We start from the raw sequence: 22,110 nt of genomic DNA on the forward strand, positions 1-22,110 counted from the left end.
TAACCATGCAAACTTCCTGTCCCCTGCCAGTCGGATTGTAAGCTCTTTGGGGGCGAGGACCCTTCATATCCTTGCTGCAGAAGAATGTCTGTTTTTCCCGTCCCGGATGCTGAACCCAGAGTCTGCTTTCAGCTTTCCAGCTTAGAGCTGTCAACCGTGATCTATGTATCCTTGCTTCTTAATTCTCTCAAATGCTTGCCAGCTTAGTTTCGACAACAGCCGCTGCGGCCTTCTGCCAAGGCGTACAGATCTTGGCTGCCGTTCAAGCAGTTTCCATGAACACCAGGAATGCGCTCGCAGTGCATCCTGGGAGACATCGATGTGCCTCTCTATTTTTTTTTTTCTTCCTTTGGAGAGCAAATCCGAAGGGTTGGCCTAAGAGACTTCCGTCAACAGGGAAGCATGTGAGCCTCAGAATTCTCCTGAAGGGCTGGGACTTTGGGGAAGGGCCAGACAGGGGAGCAAAGGCCATCCGTGTTTCACAGAGGAAAACGATGCGCAGCTCAGCTGAGGTCATTGCCCTGTGGTCGTGCTTTGCTGGTATCGCCTGACCCCACCTTCTAGCAGAATGAGTCTTTGTCTTCCCCGCGGGTGAGTTGTGGGCGACTGAACGAAACCCGAAACTCATTATTGAGGGGAAGTGCGTGGAACAGGTCTCGGTGTTTCGATTTCTGGGAATGGAGTTGAGAGATGACCTAACCTGGGGAGAAAAACAGTAAAGACCTGATGAAGAGAGCACAGCAGAGGTTATATTTTCTGAGAATCCTCCAGAAAAACAATCTTTCAAAGGACCTGTTGATGGCATTTTACCATTGTACTGCTGAGAGTGTATTAACTTATGGTCTCTGTGTGTGTGGTTTGGGAGCTGCACGATCAGGGAAAAAACAATGCTGTCCAGGGTTGTAAAGACTGCGGAGAGAATAATTGGGTGCACTCTTTCCACCTTGGATCAAATCTATGCTTCCAGGTGTCATAAGAAAGCTGCAGGGATAGTGCAGGATAGTGCACACCCCAGAAATGATCTCTTTCAGCTTCTGCCTTCTGGAAGAAGGTAAAGGTAGAGGTACCCCTGACCATTAGGTCCAGTCATGGCCGACTCTGGGGTTGCGGTGCTCATCTCGCTTTATTGGCCGAGGGAGCCGGCGTACAGCTTCCGGGTCATGTGGCCAGCATGACTAAGCCACTTCTGGCGAACCAGAGCAGTGCACGGAAACGCCGTTTAGCTTCCCGCTGGAGCGGTACCTATTTATCTACTTGCATTTTGATGTGCTTTTGAACTGCTAGGTGGGCAGGAGCAGGGACCGAGCAACGGGAGCTCACTCCATCGCGGGGATTCGAACCTCCAACCTTCTGATCATCAAGACCTAGGCTCAGTGGTTTAGACCACAGCGCCACCCGCGTCCATCTGGAAGAAGGTATAGGAGTCTAAAGACTAGGACTAACTAGCCGCCTGAGAAACAGTTTTTATCCAAATGCGATTTTGGTGCAGTGTAAGGTAGTCTCTGTGGGTGTATATTGTACAGTGGTACCTTGGGTTACATACGCTTCAGGTTACAGACTCTGCTAACCCAGAAATAGTACCTCGGGTTAAGAACTTTGCTTCAGGATGAGAACAGAAATCGTGCTCCGGCGGCGCGGCAGCAGCAGGAGGCCCCATTAGTTAAAGTGGTGCTTCAGGTTAAGAACAGTTTCAGGTTAAGAACAGACCTCTGGAATGAATTAAGTACTTAACCCGAGGTACCACTGTATTTAATTATGGGGTATCAGAGTTTTTAGGGGGTTAACCAGGCTGGGATAGCTGGGCTAGCAGGCTTGTAGGTTTTTGAATGTCTGATGTAGATTTTTTTCAATTTCGTTGTTCTGTATGGGACAATGACAACAAAGATTATCGTATCGTAATGTTCTCTATAAATTTCTCCCCTCCCATCGCTGTCCCAAAAGTGTCAGCGAAAGAGACAGAGAGGGGTCAGCCCTATGCTATGCACAATCTGCTGAGATGCAACTTTAGGGGGATGTGGCTGTGAGCTCTTGATTTACTCTTGTCAAAGGTACAGAAATTTCTCGACTTGATACTGTGTCAGCAAAGGCCTGGATGTTTTCCTGTGTGGTCAAATCCACACTGTACATTTAGAACATATTTTAAAGCGCATGGCTCCCCCATCACACCCAGAATCCTGGGAATTGTAGTTTGTTAAGGGTGCTGGGAATTGTAGCTCTGCAGGGGTTAAGGTGATTCCCCCCCAAAAAAAAAGATTTCTGGAGATTGTAATGTGCCTTAAATGCTTAGTGCAGATATGGTCGTGTTAGGGCAGAAAGTTGTGTTAGGAAGAAAGTGAGGAATAACTGCTGGGTTTGATCATTTAATTTTTAAAAGCTTTTTTATCCCCAAGAGCATGAAAGACAACAACAGAGAAAAGCAGGGAGTGGAGGCAAGGGATGCAATGCCTTGTTGTATTTACCGTATTTTTTGCTCTATAAGACTCACTTTTTCCCTCCTAAAAAGTAAGGGGAAATGTGTGTGCGTCTTATGGGGCGAATGCAGGCTGCGCAGCTATCCCAGAAGCCAGAACAGCAAGAGGGATTGCTGCTTTCACTGCACAGCGATCCCTCTTGCTGTTCTGGCTTCTGAGATTCAGAATATTTTTTTCTTGTTTTCCTCCTCCAAAAACTAGGTGCGTCTTGTGGTCTGGTGCGTCTTATAGAGCAAAAAATACGGTAGTTACAGTAGGACGCGGAAACTGAGAGCTTGCCTGTGGAAGGCTTGAGGTTAAAAATGGATCTTTTGAGGAGGTGTTTGAGAGCAGTCAGAGGTGTGGCATTGTTGCTGACTTATTTATTTGCAATTGCACCCTGCTCTTTAGCCAAACAGACTTCCAGATAGGCCTGAATGCAGACAAGTAAAAAAATGAGACAGTCCCTGCCTGGAGACTTGCAGTCTAAGAGATGCAGCAGCAAAAGAAAGCAGAACTGGGAGGGATGAGGAAAAAAGCAAGATCAGGTGGCAAGTCTTAAAACTTTAAAAACGGTAGGAGGATGGTACAAGCAGGGCAAAAAAGAGAGAAAGGGCAAAATGCTTTGGCAATAAGCTCGCCTGCCGTGTTTGGTGATAACACCTTTCATGTGCATTTTCTAAGGCGGCATGGAATGCTATGCATGGAAAAAACCCAAGTTCCATGCTCAGGAGCTCCAGGAAGGGCTGGGAATGCCCCGTCTGCCTTGTAGGGGGTTAGACTAGATGACCCACTGGGTCCCTTCCAATTTTGGAGTTCTATGAATCCCTAGAGTTTTGCACTTTATTGGCGGATCTAGGCTAGATGGTCTGACTCTAGCTGCGTACGCACCTTGCATTTAAAGCACCCCCCCAATATATATATATATCCTGGGAACTGTAGTTTGCTAAGGGTGATGGGGACGGCAGCTCTGAAAGGGGTAAATGAGAGTTACCCCTGGGGAAAGGGCTTTAAGTAAAAAAAAAGGCTTTAATAAAAAAATGAGAGGCACAAATACAAGATGGGTGACACCTGGCTTGAGAGCAGTACATGTGAAAAGGATCTAGGAGTCTTGGTTGACCACAAACTTGACATGAGCCAACAGTGTGACGCGGCAGCTAAAAAAGCCAATGCAATTCTGGGCTGCATCAATAGGAGTATAGCATCTAGATCAAGGGAAGTAATAGTGCCACTGTATTCTGCTCTGGTCAGACCTCACCTGGAGTACTGTGTCCAGTTCTGGGCACCACAGTTCAAGAAGGACACTGACAAACTGGAACGTGTCCAGAGGAGGGCAACCAAAATGGTCAAAGGCCTGGAAACGATGCCTTATGAGGAACGGCTAAGGGAGCTGGGCATGTTTAGCCTGGAGAAGAGGAGGTTAAGGGGTGATATGATAGCCATGTTCAAATATATAAAAGGATGTCACATAGAGGAGGGAGAAAGGTTGTTTTCTGCTGCTCCAGAGAAGCGGACATGGAGCAATGGGTCCAAACTACAAGAAAGAAGATTCCACCTAAACATTAGGAAGAACTTCCTGACAGTAAGAGCTGTTTGACAGTGGAATTTGCTGCCAAGGAGTGTGGTGGAGTCTCCTTCTTTGGAGGTCTTTAAGCAGAGGCTTGACAACCATATGTCAGGAGTGCTCTGATGGTGTTTCCTGCTTGGCAGGGGGTTGGACTCGATGGCCCTTGTGGTCTCTTCCAACTCTATGATTCTATGATTCTATAAGTGTGTCTGTAAGCCTGATTCCAATGCTCCGATGTAGTTGTGCCATGTGGCCACTAGGTGTCCCCATTATGGTTTTCTCAAGAATGTGGTTCTCTGCAAAGAACAGATGATTTGGCCCCAAAGCAGGGAAGGAAAGTGGAAATTGTGAGGTTGTGGGCACTCCTTGTCTGGAAGCATTGATGTTCAGCTGAGTGCTCACCTGTCACTGAAGACTGCAGTTGCATCCTGCATTGAGCTGGATTGGATGACCTCATAATAATAATAATAATAATAATAATAATAATAATAATAATTTGTACCCCACCCATCTGGCTGGGTTTTCCTAGCCACTTCCAACAAAGATTAAGAATACATTAAAATGTCACACATTATAAACTTCTAAATGTCAGGTAGTAGTTGTTCTCTTTGACATCTGACGGGAGGGGGTTCCACAGGGCGGGCGCCACCACCGAGAAGGCCCTCTGCCTGGTTCCCTGTAGCTTTACTTCTCGCAGTGAGGGAAGAGCCAGAAGGCCCTCGGAGATGGACCTCAGCATCCGGGCAGAATGATGGGGGTGGAGGCGCTCCTTCAGGAATACAGGGCCAGGGCCATTTAGGGCTTTAAAGGTCAGCACCAACACTTTGAATTGTGCTTGGAAACGGACTGGGAGCCAATACAGGTCTTTCAGGACCGGTGTTATATGGTCTCGGCGGCTGCTCCCAGTCACCAGTCTAGCTGCTGCATTCTGGATTAATTGCAGTTTCCAGGTCACCTTCAAAGGTAGCCCCACGTAGAGTGCATTGCAGTAGTCCAAGCGGGAGATAACTAGAGCATGCACCACTCTGGCGAGACAGTCTGCGGATAGGTGGGGTCTCATCCTGCATACCAGACGGAGCTGATAAACAGCTGCCATGGACACAGAACTGACCTGTGCCTCCATGGACAGCTATGAGTCCAAAATGACTGCGCACCTGGTCCTTCAGGGGCACAGTTACCCCATTCAGGACCAGCTCTGACTTTCCAGGATCATGTCATACTGCTGCTTCTGCTTTCCAAGCTCTTGTTTCCTACACTGGCCTTCTAACAGGGATCTCACCAGCCTCGGACGCCCAAATGTTGTTGGACTACAACTCCCATCGTCCACGGTTGGTTTAACCAATGGACAGGGATGATGGGAGTTGTAGTCCGACAACCGCTAAGCTGGTGGTACAGCAATTAAACCTCTAGCAGTGTGTCTGGAGGTCTTGGGCTGCTCAACCGACAAGACCTCCCTCTCGGCCTCGCTGAGGAAAGCAGAGGAAGACGTTTGGCCCCAGGTTGGCTGCAGGAAGGCCTCCATTTTGGATTTGTGTAGGGTTTACTACAGAGCCTTTTCTTCTCCTGAAGATATCCCTCAAGGCAGCTGAGGTTTAGGATCAGAGTTTTCCTTCTTCTAGAGCGGCTCCTTTCCCAGGTGGCCAAACCCCATCTGCCCCTCACTTCTCTCTATGGCATGTGCAGAGACCGGCTTGTTGACCGTTGGTCAAACAATTTGTCTTGTCTGCTCAGTCTGCCCGATCCTGTCTTTGCACGCATGGGAAGCCCCTAATTCACTGAGGGCTTGAGACTCATTAGCTGTGCTCATTTGGTTTAACCAGGGCCGGATTTAGGTTTGATGAGGCCCTGAGCTACTGAAGGTAAAAAGGTAAAGGGACCCCTGATCATTTGGTCCAGTCGTGACCGACTCTGGGGTTGCGGCGCTCATCTCGCTTTATTGGCCGAGGAAGCCGACGTACAGCTTCCAGGTCATGTGGCCAGCAGGACTAAGTCGCTTCTGGCGAACCAGAGCAGCGCACGGAAACGCCGTTTACCTTCCCGCCAAAGTGGTACCTATTTATCTACTTGCACTTTGACGTGCTTTTGAACTGCTAGGTTGGCAGGAGCAAGGACCGAGCAACGGGAGCTCACCCCGTCGCGGGGATTCGAACCGCCGACCTTCTGATCAGCAAGTCCTAGGCTGTGTGGTTTAACCCACAGCGCCACCCGTGTCCCAACTGAAGGTAATGGGGCCCTTTATATGTCCAGCTGTCCTGTGTCAACAACAAATTGTCCTTGTTTTTTTCCTGTTGAATATACGCTAGATGGTCATTTATGGACCTAATAGGTATCTCAAGCCATTTGCACATAACAAAATATGTATTTTATCAAAGTAATTATTATTAAGCTCCAACAATATGCTAGATGGTAATTTATGGACCTAATAGGTATCTCAAGCCATTTGCCCATGCATAATGTAGGCACCCCATAAAGTGGTACCTCGGGTTACAGACGCTTCAGGTTACAGACGCCGCTAACCCAGAAATATTACCTCAGGTTAAGAACTTTGCTTCAGGATGAGAACAGAAATCATGTGGCAGCAGCAGCGGGAGGCCCCATTAGCTAAAGTGGTGCTTCAGGTTAAGAACAGTTTCAGGTTAAGAACGGACCTCCGGAACGAATTAAGTTCTTAACCTGAGGTACCACTGTATATAGAAATGAGCATACCAAGTGATATTTTAGGGAGCAGGCTAGCAGGCGGGGCCCATGACTTACATCAGGCTCCCTCAGCCTCGGCCCTCCAGATGTTTTTGGCCTACAACTCCCATGATCCCTAGCTAGCAGGACCAGTGGTCAGGGATGATGGGAATGGTAGTCTCAAAACATCTAGAGGGCTGAGTTTGGGGAAGCCTGACTTACATCCTAGGAGCCTACACAACACAAAACACTGTTGCTGTATGTAGGATTTTATATTATTTGTTTTTTATCTTATATTTTGGAAATGTACATCGTTGTTTTTTTCTTTAATTTTTTTTTGGGGGGGCCCAAGAGAGTGGGGCCCTAAGCTATAGCTTCTTTAGCTTATACGTAAATCCGGCGCTGGGATTAACCAACCAGTTGAAGCTGTTTCCCAGGAATGTAGCTGCTGTCGCATGCAGACAGCTTCTAGGAGCTCCAGGTGAGAGCTGAGTGCAGGATGGGGACCAACAGTGAACAAACTACCCCAGAAGGAGCACGCCGTGTCCCCTATCCAGGTACTAAAGGTAAAGGGACCCCTGACCATTAGGTCCAGTCGTGACCAACTCTGGGGTTGCGGCGCTCATCTCGCTTTACTGACCGAGGGAGCTGGCGTACAGCTTCCGGGTCATGTGGCCAGCATGACTAAGCCACTTCTGGCGAACCAGAGCAGCGCACGGAAACGCCGTTTACCTTCCCGCCGGAGTGGTACCTATTTATCTACTTGCACTTTGACGTGCTTTCGAACTGCTAGGTGGGCAGGAGCAGGGACTGAGCAACGGGAGCTCACCCTGTCGCGGGGATTCGAACCACCGATCTTCTGATCAGCAAGTCCTAGGCCCTGTGGTTTAACCCACAGCGCCACCCGCGTCCCCTATCCACATACTACCCCTTCCCTAAAACCCCACACACCCTGCGGTTGGTGTTCTCCATTTTCAGCTGCAAGAAGCTACCATTAGAACAGGCAATTGTGCACCAAGCATCTAAGGTTTCCATAACTTCTCAAGGTTATTCCCTGTCACGAGTTAAATAGCTGTTTCTGGTCACTGACCGAAAAATGGCCACCTCAGCAGTTCCTAAGCCATGCCACTCATCAATTCTGTGCATCTAGCAGGAAGTTAGAAGACACTCATTGCTGCCTGGAAAATTTAAGACTGCTTCGAGCTGTGTCACATTCACCAAAGTGTCCCACACAGAGCAGCTTTGGAGCTCTGGGGAGAATGCCAGAGATCTGTGGTTTGCTAATGACGTGGTGATGTGTACCAGGATTTTGGATACTCAAAAGAGCTACAAAAATGGGAGGAATTATGGAAAAGCAATTTAAAATTTACAGCGTGCTATCTAATTCATTTTCCCTGTACAGTGGTAACTATTGTAGGTACTATTTCTGGGTTAGCGGAGTCTGTAACCTGAAGCATCTGTAACCTGAGGTACCACTGTTGAATAAAACATCAAACATTAAAAACTTTCCTAAACAGGGCTGCCTTCAGATATCTTCTAAAAGTCAGATAGTTGTTTATTTCCTTGACACCTGATGGGAGGGCGTTCCACAGGGCGGGCGCTACCACCAAGAAGGCCCTGTAACTTGGTTTCTCGCAGGGAGGGAACTGCCAGAAGGCCCTCAGAGCTGGACCTCAGTGTCTGGGCAGAACGATGGGGGTGGAGACGCTCCTTCAGGTATCCTGGGCCAAGGCCGTTTAGGGCTTTAAAGATCAGCACTAACACTTTGAATTGTGCTCGGAAACGTACTGGGAGGCAATGTAGGTCTTTCAAGACTGGTGTTATGTAGTCTCGGTGGCCGCTCCCAGTCACCAGTCTAGCTGCCACATTTTGGATTAGTTGTAGTTTCCGGGTCACCTTCAAAGGTAGCCCCACGTAGAGCGCATTGCAGTAATCCAAGCGGGAGATAACCAGAGCATGCACCACTCTGGCGAGACAATCTGCGGGCAAGTAGGGTCTCATCTTGCGTACCAGATGCAGCTGGTAGACAGCTGCCCTGGACACAGAATGGACCTGCGCCTCCATGGACAGCTGTGAGTCCAAAATGACTCCCAGGCTGCACACCTGGTTCTTCAGGGGGCACAGTTACCCCATTCAGGACCAGGGAGTCCTCCACACCCGCCCGCCTCCTGTCCCCCCAAAACAGTCCTTCTGTCTTGTCAGGATTCAACCTCAATCTGTTAGCCGCCATGCTCTTATATGTCCTTGGAGAGCCGCTGGAGGTTTCCGAGCCCTAGAATACATTGTGTGCATCATTTATCCCTCCTCCGTCTCCCACCTGAGCTCCGGTTCTGGCTGGCTGGTCCAGGAATGTTCTGTCCCAGGTCGCTCGGCTTGCTCCATCAAGCGAAGGAGGATCGGCTTGGCATCTCCTCGCCTACGGAGAGCAAAGACCGCCTGAGAATACAAAGAGGCTTTTGTTAGGACTCCTTTAGCGCTTCCCTGAAGCAGAGGGACTCCGTGGGATGCTTTTGCTGAGCTGCATTCTTGCCAGAGAGCAAACGCCTGGTGGCTGCAGCACGTGAAGTGACGGTTTTGCGTTCTTTGGCTAACTGGTTTGGCCTACAGTTTTACTTTTTTAAAAAAAATAATTATTAACAAATTCAACATAACAAATCAACAATACAAATCATCTTCATTATTTCCCCCCTCTCATTTTTCCCCTCCCTTCTCTGCATATTGCAAAATTGTATGCATCCTTATTGGTGCTGGAGGAGACTCTTGAGAGTCCCCTGGACTGCAAGAAGATCAAACGTATCCATTCTTAAGGAAAGCAGCCCTGAGTGCTCACTGGAAGGACAGATCCTGAAGCTGAGGCTCCAGTACTTTGGCCACCTCAGGAGAAGAGAAGACTCCCTGGAAAAGACCCTGATGTTGGGAAAGATGGAGGGCACAAGGAGAAGGGAACGACAGAGGACGAGATGGTTGGATAGTGTTCTCGAAGCTACCAGCATGAGTTTGACCAAACTGCGGGAGGCAGTGGAAGACAGGAGTGCCTGGCGTGCTCTGGTCCTGGGGGTCACAAAGAGTCGGACACGACTAAACGACTAAACAACAACAACATACATACTTATATTATCTATCCACCATATTAATCCAATAAATTTGTGTATGTTTATTCAAAACCTGCCAAGGAGTCCAGTTCATTTTGTTGTCTTTTTAAATAGGTTGTAAAAAGTTCCCATTCTTCTTTAAAGTCACAGTTGTCTTTATCTCCCAATTTACGCGTCAGTTTCGCCAGTTCTGCATAGTTCGTTAATTTCTCTTGCCGCTGTTCTTTTGTCGGGGTTTTCTCGTTCTTCCATCCTTGTGCTATCAAGACTCTTGCCGCCGTCATTGCTTACATAAACAAATTCTTTATTTTTCTTGGCAGGTCTTGTCCAACAATCCCTAAAAAAAAAATGCTTCTGGTTTTTTTTACAAATGTCATTTTAAACATTTGGCCTACAGTTTTACAGAACAAGGTTTGCCCTCAGGGGTGCTCTGGCAAAGCGGGTTTGTGGAGCTGGAATGGATTTGTGTGGGGCCGTAATTGGCTTGCAAGAAATAAAAATCTGAGATCAAAGGAACTCCTAGTTTCCCGCAACTGAAAGCATTGCTGCCCTTAACTGTGGAGACAGAGAACAGCCATCCAGGCTAGTAGCTCTTGATCAGGGGTAGGCAAACTAAGACCCGAGGGCCGGATCTGGCCCAATCGCCTTCTCAATCTGGCCCACGGACGATCCGGGAATCAGCGTGTTTTTACATGAGTAGAATGCGTGCTTTTACAGTGGTACCTCGGGTTAAGTACTTAATTCGTTCCAGAGGTCCGTTCTTAACCTGAAACTGTTTTTAACCTGAAGCACCACTTTAGCTAATGGGGCCTCCCGCTGCTGCCGCGCTGCCGGAGCCTGATTTCTGTTCTTAACCTGAAGCACTATTTCTGGGTTAGCGGAGTCTGTAACCTGAAGCATATGTAACCTGAAGTGTATGTAACCTGAAGCGTATGTAACCCGAGGTACCACTGTATTTAAACTGCATCTCTGGGTTATTTGTGGGGCATAGGAATTCGTTCATTCCCCACCCCTCCAAAAAATATAGTCTGCCCCCCTCAAGGTCTGAGGGACAGTGGACTGGCCCCCTGCTCAAAAAGTTTGCTGACACCTGGCCTAGATCTCCCTCCTAGGCTCCCGATCTTTTAAAACTAAATCCTTGCCCTTCGCCAGGCTGCAGGCAGTAGGGCTTGTTTGTAAACAGGCAGGACGAAGGAGGAAACGAATTGTGCGGCTGGCTTGAAACCTTCTGCCTGGGATGGTTTTGTAATCGTACCTCTGGACTGCGGCGGGTGTGTGTTGTGTGTGTGTGTCATCCAGGAAGCAGGATCTGCAGCTGAACAGAAAAGGAAATTTGGCAGTGGGAGGCGGGCGGGAGTGGCATCGCAGGTTCTTAAACAGCCAGGCATGAAAAGCTGCCCAGAACTGCTCAAGGGTGCCGCCGGCAACGAACCACGCAAGCTATGTTGCTTTCAGTATAAGGCAAGTTGTTTTTCCGTCTTCTTTTTTCGAATGGTAGAGTTGGGCCCCAGGGGATATCTAGTCCAACCCCCTTTTGACCAGCTGGGATTTTTTAGTAGCAACTGAGACCCCTCACTGCCTCGGCCTGTGAAATCGGGCCATCTGTGAATTAGACTGCCCTCTGTTCTCAAAGGCAAGGAGCCCGAGTTGGATTCAAGCCTGGCTTCTTCCGAAGTAACAGGACTGTAGAGCATGCACAGACTGCTTTCTGATGAACAGGCAGCCTGCAGACTGCTTGAAATAGGAGCCACCTAAGATGTGGACGCAAAGGAGGCTGGTTTGCCTAGCTGGTTCCTTTTCTTAAAAACTTTTACAACGCGCTATTTCAAATCAAAGGCGGTTTTCCTGTTATTTTTAAGCGTGGGATGATGCAGTCTAGGTTGACCGAATTGGCTTAAATGTGTATCCCAGTTTAACCAGTGCTTGCAAGGGGAAGAAGGATACTTACTTGGGAGTATACCTCCTTCAATTGGATTCAGGTGACTTGCTCCTGAGTAGACTCACAGAGAGGATTGTATTGTTAAAGGAGGAGTCTGGCTGTATGGCTATTCCAGAGGGAGTGAAGCATTAAGAAGAAAGAGCTGGTTGTCGCTTGCTGCCTTCTCGTAAATGGGCATCTCGTTGGGTACCGCAATAACAGGATGCTGAAATAGAGGAGCCATTGGCCTCATCCACCAAGACTGTGGCGCTGTGGTCTAAACCACTGAGCCTCTTGGGCTAGCCGATCAGAAGGTCAGCGGTTCAAATCCATGTGATGGGGTGAGCTCCCGTTGCTCTGTCCCAGTTTCTGCCAACCTAGCAGTTCGAAAGCACACCAGTGCAAGTAGATAAATAGGTACCGCTCTGGCAGGAAGGTAAACGGCATTTCTGTGCGCTCTGGTTTCCGTCACGGTGTCCCGTTGCGCCAGAAGCAGTTTAGTCTTGCTGGCCACATGATCCAGAAAGCTGTCTGTGGACAAACGCCGGCTCCCTCGGCCTGAAAGAGAGATGAGTGCCACAACCCCATAGTTGCCTTTGGCTGGAATTAACCGTCTGTGGGTCCTTTACTTTATTTTTACCACCAAGACCTTATTGATGTCCTTGGCAGGACATGAAGGCAACAGACTTCCTGGAATTCAGTGGAATTTGAACATGGGGATGGAACATACTCTCTCCTCTGTGAATTCTGCCTCATCCCCTTTCGTAGCATTCCAAGCTAGTAGCCGTCACCAACGGCACCTTGTGGCAGTGAGTTCCGCACGTTCTGCATTGCGCAGAGGAGTCCTTGACTTTTGTCTGCCCATCAGCTTTGCTGAGTTTCTAGGATTCTGGGAGAAAAGGACACGCTCTCCATCTATTGCTATTGGATTTTGTTCTTTTTGAAGCATGTGATATTTTGCCCTACCTTGTGCCTGGCATCTGCACGAGGATAGGGGGTTGAAATTCAATTCCATTTGCACCGTAATGTGAAACTACAGGTGCCCTCCCTCTCCATTTTGCAGTGCAGCTCTTTGGCCAAATGTGTGCCAAAATGGGTATGTTATGGGAGAGTACGGTAAAATAATACGCAGAACTGTATTGTACGAGGGGGAATTGCTAGCACAAATGTGTGCGCTTGGAAAATGCTGACGCGTTTAAAAATCTGCAAGCTGCTGCAGGAGTGTGGAATACTGAATTTAAGACTGGAAAAATGGGGGGGGGGACCTAAAAGAAATGGAAATTGGCAGATTTCCCCCCCCCCAACCCTGTGGGTGCATCTACACCATACATTTCAAACTCCCCCCCCCCCCAAAAAAAAGAATCATGGGTGCTGGGAATTATAGCTCTGTGGGGGTAAACTACAGTTTCCAAGATTATTGGGGGGTGTCAGAAAAGTGCTTTGAATATATGGTATGTATGCAGCCTACATTTGCACCTGATGTGTGGTAAAGTAGTAGTAGTAGTAGTTATTTATTATTATTATTACAATTAATTTATTGACATCTAAAGCACCATTTCAAGGCCATCTGGCGCTGTGGGTTAAACCACACAGCCTAGGACTTGCCGATCAGAAGGTCGGCAGTTTGAATACCCGCGACGGAGTGAGCTCCCGTTGCTCGGTCCCAGCTCCTGCCAACCTAGCAGTTCAAAAGCACATCAAAGTGCAAGTAGATAAATAGGTACCACTCCGGCGGGAAGGTAAACGGCGTTTCCATGCGCTGCTCTGGTTCACCAGAAGCGGCTTAGTCATGCTGGCCACATGACCCAGAAGCTGTACGCCGGCTCCCTCGGCCAATAAAGCGAGATGAGGGCCGCAACCCCACAGTCGGCCACAACTGGACCTAATGTTCAGGGGTACCTTTACCTTTACACGTGGGATAATGCAGAGTTGGTGAAGCAAGGACGTGTATTTGCAGCGTGGGAATTTGGTTGTATGTCTGGGTTTCTACCTGTGAGACCTACAAATCCTAAAGCAAGATACGTGCAGAAAATCTCACAAGCTGGCCTTGACAACCTTTTGCAAGGATCCCTTGTGTATGCCACCCTACACCCTGGTTTTGATGAGTTTTTTGTGCCTTGCTCACTGGAGCACCAAATGGATTTCCCCCATTTCCTCTGAGGCATCGTGGACAGTGGCATTCAAGGAACTGAGCAGCGTGGCATTGCATCAGGAAGGTTCTGTTTTTGAGATGTTTCAGTTGGGTGGGTTTTCCTCTGATGTGGGGTCGCCAATATCTGAAGTCAGGAAGCAATTCCTGACAGGTCGGGTGGAACCGTTGTTGTCTGTTTTTCCTTGGAATAATAATAATAATTTATTATTTATACTCCGCCCATCTGCCTGGGTTTCCCCAGCAACTCTGGGCAGCTCCCAACAGAATAATAAAAACACAATTAGAACACCAAACATTAAAAACTTGCGTAAACAGGGCAGCCTTTAGATGTCTTCTAAAAGTCAGATAGTGGTTTATTTCCTTGACATCTGACGGGAGGGCGTTGCACAGGGCGGGCGCCGCCACCGAAAAGGCCCTCTGCCTGGTTCCCTGTAGCTTTGCTTCTCGCAATGAGGGAACTGCCAGAAGGCCCTCGGCGCTGGACCTCAGAGTCCGGGCAGAACGATGGGGGTAGAGACGCTCCTTCAGGTCTACTGGGCCGAGGCCGTTTAGGGCCTTAAAGGTCAGCACCAACACTTTGAATTGTGCTCGGAAATGTACTGGGAGCCAGTGTAGGTCCTTCAAGACCAGTGTTATGTGGTCTTGGCGGCCACTCCCAGTCACCAGTCTAGCTGCCGCATTCTGGATTAGTTGCAGTTTCCGGGTCACCTTCAAAGGTAGCCCCATGTAGAGCACATTGCAGTAGTCTCTCAGTCAATTGAAGGCGGTGTTCCTCTGGACTGCACTTTCTGAGAATCACAAATAGGAAGTGTGCTGCTGTGGCATTTGGGTTCAGATGGTGGGCACCGTCACTTTCTGTTCAGAAAAGAGCAGCCCGAATGATCATGGGGATGGAGCCGTTTCCCCTGTGAAAAAAGTTGCAGCTTTTTTGGGGGGGATTGGAGTCAGAGGGGATGTACTAGAAGTTTATAGAATTATGCATGGCACAAAGAAAACGGATACAGTGGTACCTCGGGGTAAGTACTTAATTCGTTCCAGAGGTCCGTTCTTAACCTGAAACTGTTCTTAACCTGAAGCACCACTTTAGCTAATGGGGCCTCCCGCTGCTGCCGTGCCGCCGGAGCACGATTTCTGTTCTCATCCTGAAGCAAAGTACTTAACCTGAAGCACTATTTCTGGGTTAGCGGAGTCTGTAACCTGAAGCATATGTAACCTGAAGCATATGTAACCCGAGTTACCACTGTATAGGGGAACGCTTTTCTCCCTCTCATAACACTAGGACTTGTGGACAGTGAAGCTGAGCGTTGGAAGATTCAGCACAGAGAACTGAAAGTCGTTCTTAATGCAGTGCAGTCAAACTATGGAACTCCTTGCCACTGGAAACAGTGATGGCCTGGATGGCTTTAAAAGAGGTTTAGACAAATTAATGGAGGTATCGATCGCTTCTATTGTGCCACCCAGGTTGGAGGCAGTAATGTTTCTGCTGGAAACCTGTGCCAGAACTGAAACTCTGTGTTTTGCATTTCGTTCCCTACGATGTGAATCGTGCCGGAGCGGCGAAACTCCCATTCAGAACCGGGAGACAGCGGGGCGCCCTCCCTGGGCTTGAACTCTGAGGTTTTCCTGGCAGCGGAAAGGGGCAGTTTTTGTCTGTGCTGAAACTTGCTTTTTCTTCCCTTTTACCTCTTTCGTTTCTTTCCCTGGGCTTGAATGGAAGCTTTCCTACCGTGGTCGGCTAGGCCAAGGAATCCAGCCTTAACTCTTGCAGCGTAAACAGATGCCAGGAGAGTTAGTCATGGGGAGGGACTGGCGTCCCTGGAAGGCTGGACCAGGTGGGAGGCTTAAGCCGGAAGGCTGGGAGAAAGGCTTGCTCATTCGCCAGAAACTCAAGGATTCACTTTGGGGTTATAAGTGGGGACCAGCCTATACTTGTATGTGGAGGGGTGTGTGTGTGTGTGTGTGGAAAACTCCCAGAGGAGTGTACCAAGTCAGACTGCATGGGGATGGAAGAACGACTTCTTAATGCTTATATAAAACTTCCTGCAAGGGGAAAAATAATATCTGGGATCCTAGATTGAAGATTGCAAGCCACATGATAGGAGTTTGTGAAGGTTTCTACAGGTGAAACTCGAAAAATTAGAATATTGTAGGAAAGTTCATTTATTTCAGCAACTCTAGGATTCTGTCTCAGGGCAGTTCGCAGCATAAAAATACAAGACAAAAACGAGAGCTGGAAGGAACCCTGAAAGTCATCTAGTCCATGGGTAGGCAAGCTAAGGCCCAGGGGCCAAATCCAACCCAATCTCCTTCTGAATCCGGCCCATGGACGGTCCGGGAATCAGCTTGTTTTTACATAAGTAGAATGTGTCCTTTTATTTAAAATGCATCTCTGGGTTATTTGTAGGACATAGGAATTCGTTCATTTTTCTCTCTCTTCAAAATAGAGTCCGGCCCCCCACAAGGTCTGAGGGACAGTGGACCGGCCCCCTACTGCAAAAGTTTGCTGACCCCGTTCTAGTCCAACCCATGGCAATGCAAGAACCGCAGCTAAACACACAAACAAAGACACGGCTACACCCCTGTCTGCTCCATTCACCAGCCCCCTATGTTTTCCCCTACATGACCCCACTTTGCAACCTGCCTTTCCCCCCTTTCCTTCCCCCTGCCTGACTTCATGCAAATCCTGGATTCTGAAGATGCAGTAGAAATGCTCTAATGGGTGTTGCGTGACGACAGCCTTACATTTCTATGCATATAGGAAGATATCACCCGGAGCTGTCTGGAGTGGTGTTCAAGGCTAGTTCTCATTCAAGAGGTCCCCAGTGGCAGATCTGTCTTCTGCCATGAAGTTGCTTTTCGGCCACTGGAGATGGAGGAAGAATGCCCATCTACCTTGCAGGCTTGTTGTAAAGGTTGCAGTTTGAAGGTCAGTGGTATTGGCTCCAGAATTCCCAAGCGATACCCATTTGGTTCCATCACTAGTAACGTTTTAAAGCAGGCCTTGAAAACCCATTTATTGCAAGCTGCTTTTAGTTGAGATGCAGAGGTGAATTTCTTGAGGGTTCCCCCCCACCCAAAAAAACCCCCAATGTTAAAGAAATAAAGATCTGGACCATAGATGGGTCTCACCAACTCCAGCGACATGGTTAACGTCTGGCATGTTTCCTGATTTTAGCCAACAGCTGTTACAAGAGCCAACTTAATATTCCTTCCTGTTATGGGTCTAGTATAGAATAAGAAAAATGTTCTGGTTTTTGGGTGTGTAAATGGGGTCAGGGGGGAATCTTGCTGGCAAAACATCAGGGGGAACACGGATGGATGGCAATGCAATGGAAAAAAGCAGCGAAAACAGCTCCCAAAGTAGAAAGGGTAATATTGGGGGTTGGTCTCCCCTAAAAAGCTCAACATTTTGCGGGTGTCAGGAATTTTACTTTACGAAATATGGCAATTGACAATCATTCCCTAGAAACTTGACTCACCAGGTCCCCCGTCCCCCCCCCCAAAAAAATTGTCACATACTGGACTGGGGGTGACTTTCTGCTGTCAAGTCTGAACAGTGACTGTTGAAATAGTCAACTTGTTTTGACCTGGTGGCCTCCAGATTTTGGGCCCCCACTCCCCCCAGCCAGCATGCTCAGTGGTCAGGGCTAATGGGATTTGTGGTCCAGCACAGTCGAGAGGCTGCCAGATCCCTTACATTAAGAGATTTTTCAGGGCCCTTTCTCCACCAGCCATGGCAGACAAACTTCCTTCCTTCGTGCTAAGCTCACTGCCCAGAATATTCGCTCCTCCAGCTCCACCATCCCAAGGTCTCATTCTTCCTCAAAAGACTTTGTTCTTTCTCCCTTTCTGTCCTGTAGATGCAGATCATCCTTCCATCATTTCCCTTTCTTTTTTCTTTTAGCCTTTCAGGCATCGTACCTGAATTCGCTTTCTCACCTCTTCCCTCCCAGTTCTGTTTTCCTTTTGTGCTGCGTCTATTAGATGGCTAGCCTGCCGACAGGGACTGTCAGTGACCCTATTTAGCTCCCAGACAGCATGACCCAACAGTTGGGGATAATGAGAGTTGTATTCCAGCAACATCTGACTGGGACCGGCTAGCGGAAGGCTGAAAGAATGGAACAAGTGAATGAATGAAATGACGGCCGCTGTGAAAGTTCCCCATTTTGCGAAAGGCCGGTGTACGCATTGAGCTGCTTCTTATGAATGGGCTTGATGCACATTTTTTCCTGTTGCATCACACCTGGCTTTGTTTGGTTTCCTGTGTTTAAAACTCAAACCAGGCTTGAATGAGGTTGAATACCTGTTGAGTTTTTTGTTTTATCTTTCCTGGAAGAGAAGTCTCTTGTGCCTTAACAATGGGAGATGCCTTTTTTTTCCCCAGCAGGAAAAGGGAGAGGGGGAAATAGCCAACCTAGCATCACCAACCTGGTGCCCCTCTGGTCGTTCAAGGCCACCAGCATAAGCAAATGTCTGTCTCATTTAAGACTATATAGAACCTTTATTCTCAAGAATGATGGAACTCACAAGTGGATGAGACTTTTCTTTTTCTATATCTTGGTTATTTTTAAAGGGAATCTTTGTTATGAGTCTTTGTTACGAGTCTTTTGAGTGCTTTACTGATTGAAAACTTTATAACAGAAGTATGCAATAGATATTAAGGGACGCAGGTGGCGCTGTGGGTTAAACCACAGAGCCTAGGACTTGCCGATCAGAAGGTCGGCGGTTCGAATCCGCGCGACGGGGTGAGCTCCTGTTGCTCGGTCCCAGCTCCTGCCAACCTAGCAGTTCGAAAGCACTTCAAACTGCAAGTAGATAAATAGGTACCGCTCCGGCGGGAAGGTAAACGGCGTTTCTGTTCGCCAGAAGCGGCTTAGTCCTTAGTAAGCCGGCTCCCTCGGCCAATAAAGCGAGATGAGCGCCACAACCCCAGAGTCGGCCACGACTGGACCTAATGGTCAGGGGTCCCTTTACCTTTTACAATAGATATTATAGGCAAAATGAGAAATAAAAATAAACAGTTATTCATTCTTTAACTCAGGGGCCAGCAAACTTTTTCAGCAAGGGGCCGGTCCACTGTCCCTCAGACCTTGTGGGGGGCCGGACTATATTTTGAAAAAAATAATAAAGAAATTCCTATGCCCCACAAATAACCCAGAGATGCATTTTTTAAAAAAGGACACATTCTACTCATGTAAAAACACGCTGATTCCCAGACCGTCTGCAGGCCAGATTTAGAAGGCAATTGGGCCGGATCCGGCCCCCGGGTCTTAGTTTGCCTACCCATGCTTTAACTTAATACTTGCTTTGTACATCCATTTGTAATTAAATTTGTCAAGACCTCTGATCTTCCCCTTGTATTCTCGATTTAAATTCCTTAAACACGCGCTTAAACTTTGCTTTCTCCATATTATTTGAGTTACTATAAATTTTGTTTTGTACCATTATCCTATTAATACACCGCAGCTCAATCAAGACCTGCCAACGGATTGATCTTTTGACAGTGTTCTTTTTACATGAACTCTACAAATACCCCACTCTTTGGAGAATTTTTCAACAACAAAAAATGGTTATGAGTCAATATTTCATTCTGCTTTGTACATTTGTCCTTCCAGGCGGTGGGGCTTTCTGGTTTAAAAGATCGAATCTTTGTTTTCTGTTTCTTTTTGTAACGTTTGCATGCTTCTTCTGTTAACAAGTCAACAAGACCAAAAAAGAAGGGAAGGAAAAAAAAGCAGCAGATATCAGCAGATCTGTTGGACTGACTTGAATTCCAGAAATAGGAGGAGTTAGGGAACATAAGTGATTTCCACTCCTGTTTCTGTTTCTGTTGCAATTCTCCAACACCCTTTTGGTGCAGGGCAGGTAAAACTGCAGCTGTTATTTTTTAGTCGTTTAGTCATGTCCGACTCTTCATGACCCCCTGGACCAGAGCACGCCAGGCACTCCTGTCTTCCACCGCCTCCTGCAGTTTGGTCAAACTCATGCTGGTAGCTTTGAGAACACTGTCCAACCATCTTGTCCTCTGTCGTCCCCTTCTCCTTGTGCCCTTCATCTTTCCCAACATCAGGGTCTTTTCCAGGGAGTCTTCTCTTCTCATGAGGTGGCCAAAGTCTTGGAGCCTCAGCTTCAGGATCTGTCCTTCCAGTGAGCACTCAGGGCTGATTTCCTTCAGAATGGAGAGGTCTGATCTTCTTGCAGTCCATGGGACTCTCAAGAGTCTCCTCCAGCACCATAATTCAAAAACATCCATTCTTCGGCGATCAGCCTTCTTTATGGTCCAGCTCTCACTTCCATATCACTACTGGGAAAACCATAGCTTTAACTATTCGGACCTTTGTTGGCAAGGTGATGTCTCTGCTTTTTAAGATGCTGTCTAGGTTTGTCATCGCCTTTCTCCCAAGGAGCAGGCGTCTTTTAATTTTGTGACTGCTGTCACCATCTGCAGTGATCATGGAGCCCAAGAAAGTAAAATCTCTCACTGCCTCCATTTCTTCCCCTTCTATTTGCCAGGAGGTGATGGGACCAGTGGCCATGAACTTCGTTTTTTTGATGTTGAGCTTCAGACCATATTTTGCGCTCTCCTCTTTCACCCTCATTAAAAGCTTCTTTAATTCCTCTTCACTTTCTGCCATCAACGTTGTGTCATCTGCATATCTGAGGTTGCTGATATTTCTTCCGGCGATCTTAATTCCGGCTTGCGATTCATCCAGCCCAGTCTTTCGCATGATGAATTCTGCATATAAGTTAAATAAGCAGGGAGACAATATACAGCCTTGCCGTACTCCTTTCCCAATTTTGAACCAATCGGTTGTTCCATATCCAGTTCTAACTGTAGCTTCTTGTCCCACATAGAGATTTCTCAGGAGACAGATGAGGTGATCAGGCACTCCCATTTCTTTAAGAACTTGCCATAGTTTGCTGTGGTCGACACAGTCAAAGGCTTTTTGCACACAGAAACTGCAGCTACTGAGGACTAATTTGGGAACCCACTAAGTAGAAGCAAGCAGGGAGGGGGGAAATCATGGCATTGTAGTTCATTTCCTTTACTGGTACCCTAAATATGCAAAAATATCTCTCCTCCCATCCTGTTAGATTTGCCTTCGCTCACCCCAAAGGCCTTCCCGATATCCTTTTGGTGGCAAACCGTGGGGGAGAATGAAAGTTAATTTATCAGCTGACCATCATAGCTGCGGCTTCCTGTTTCCCACATTAATCATACCACTTCTGGAGAAAAAGCTTTCTAAAAATGGCACTGAATCAGCGGTATTTCTTTAGCTGGGTTTTGCAATAGGCTTCCGCAGTAGCCTTCTCCCCTACAGATTTTGTCAAGCTATGACTGCCATCAGCTGTCAGTAAGCACGGTCAAAGGGTCAACATTACCCAGAGGTAACCAAATTGGGGGAGCTAGGCTTATAACACTGAAATAGCAAAATATTCATTTCTGAAAAAGTGTTGCCAGTCCTTATTGTTGTTCTTTTTTAAAAAGGGGGTTTAGGTTGTATGCTTGGGCTCCTTCTAATCCCTGTATCCAGCAAGTGTTAAAATCTAAGCAGGGATAGAAATCCCTGGAATAGCCAGGTTAGCTTCCTGGGGAGGCAATGGGCTATTAAGGTAACAAAGGAAGTGGCTCTGTGCCAGATGAAAAATGTGAAGGTCCCGCTTCCTCAACTCGTTGGGCAGTTATCTTTCCACAAGGGCCGACATTGATGCCGAAATCCATCATCACCTGAGCCAGGCATAGGCAAACTTGGCCCGCCAGATGTTTTGGGACTGCAGTTCCCATCATCCGTGACCACTGGTCCTGTTAGCTAGGGATCATGGGAGTTGTAGTCCCAAAGCATCTGGAGGGCCAAGTTTGTCTATGCCTGGCCTGAGCTCTGCGACTGCAGCTTTCTCCCGACTGAAGTGCAGAGTGTTTGAGACATTCGCAGGGAAACCAAAATGCTTGTTTACATAGCTATTGTACTACCAACCTTACTGTGTGCTTGTGAAATGTGGACCACTTATAAACGCCGTCTCCAACTCCTCGAAAGATTCCATCAACCTTGTCTCTGAAAAATGGAGGTTTCTGCAACGCGCAATGAGGATTTGTGAATGTTACACAACGTTAACTTAAGTGTCCAATGCAGATTATGCTGAGTTCTTTTATTGCTCCGAACCCTGCTGGAATCTGGTATACCGTGGTACCTCGGGTTACATACGCTTCAGGTTACAGACTCCGCTAACCCAGAAATAGTACCTCGGGTTAAGAA

General features: G+C 47.7%; 1 protein-coding gene across 2 annotated transcripts in view; it reads left to right on the forward strand.

Moving 5' to 3' along the window:
- ALS2CL (ALS2 C-terminal like) overlaps positions 1-22,110 on the forward strand; it is a 92,819-nt gene that overhangs the window by 18,009 nt on the left and 52,700 nt on the right. Inside the window, exon 1 of one of the 2 annotated variants that reach the window (XM_053409659.1) lies at positions 353-591. The exons of the other annotated variant lie outside the window; for it this stretch is intronic. The gene's annotated coding sequence lies outside the window, so the exon portion shown is untranslated. Of the gene's footprint in view, positions 1-352; positions 592-22,110 lie in introns of those variants that run through there. 2 annotated transcript variants of the gene reach the window in all.

This window comes from Podarcis raffonei, chromosome 12 (assembly GCF_027172205.1).
Source record: "Podarcis raffonei isolate rPodRaf1 chromosome 12, rPodRaf1.pri, whole genome shotgun sequence".
Classification (NCBI taxonomy): Eukaryota; Metazoa; Chordata; class Lepidosauria; order Squamata; family Lacertidae; genus Podarcis; species Podarcis raffonei.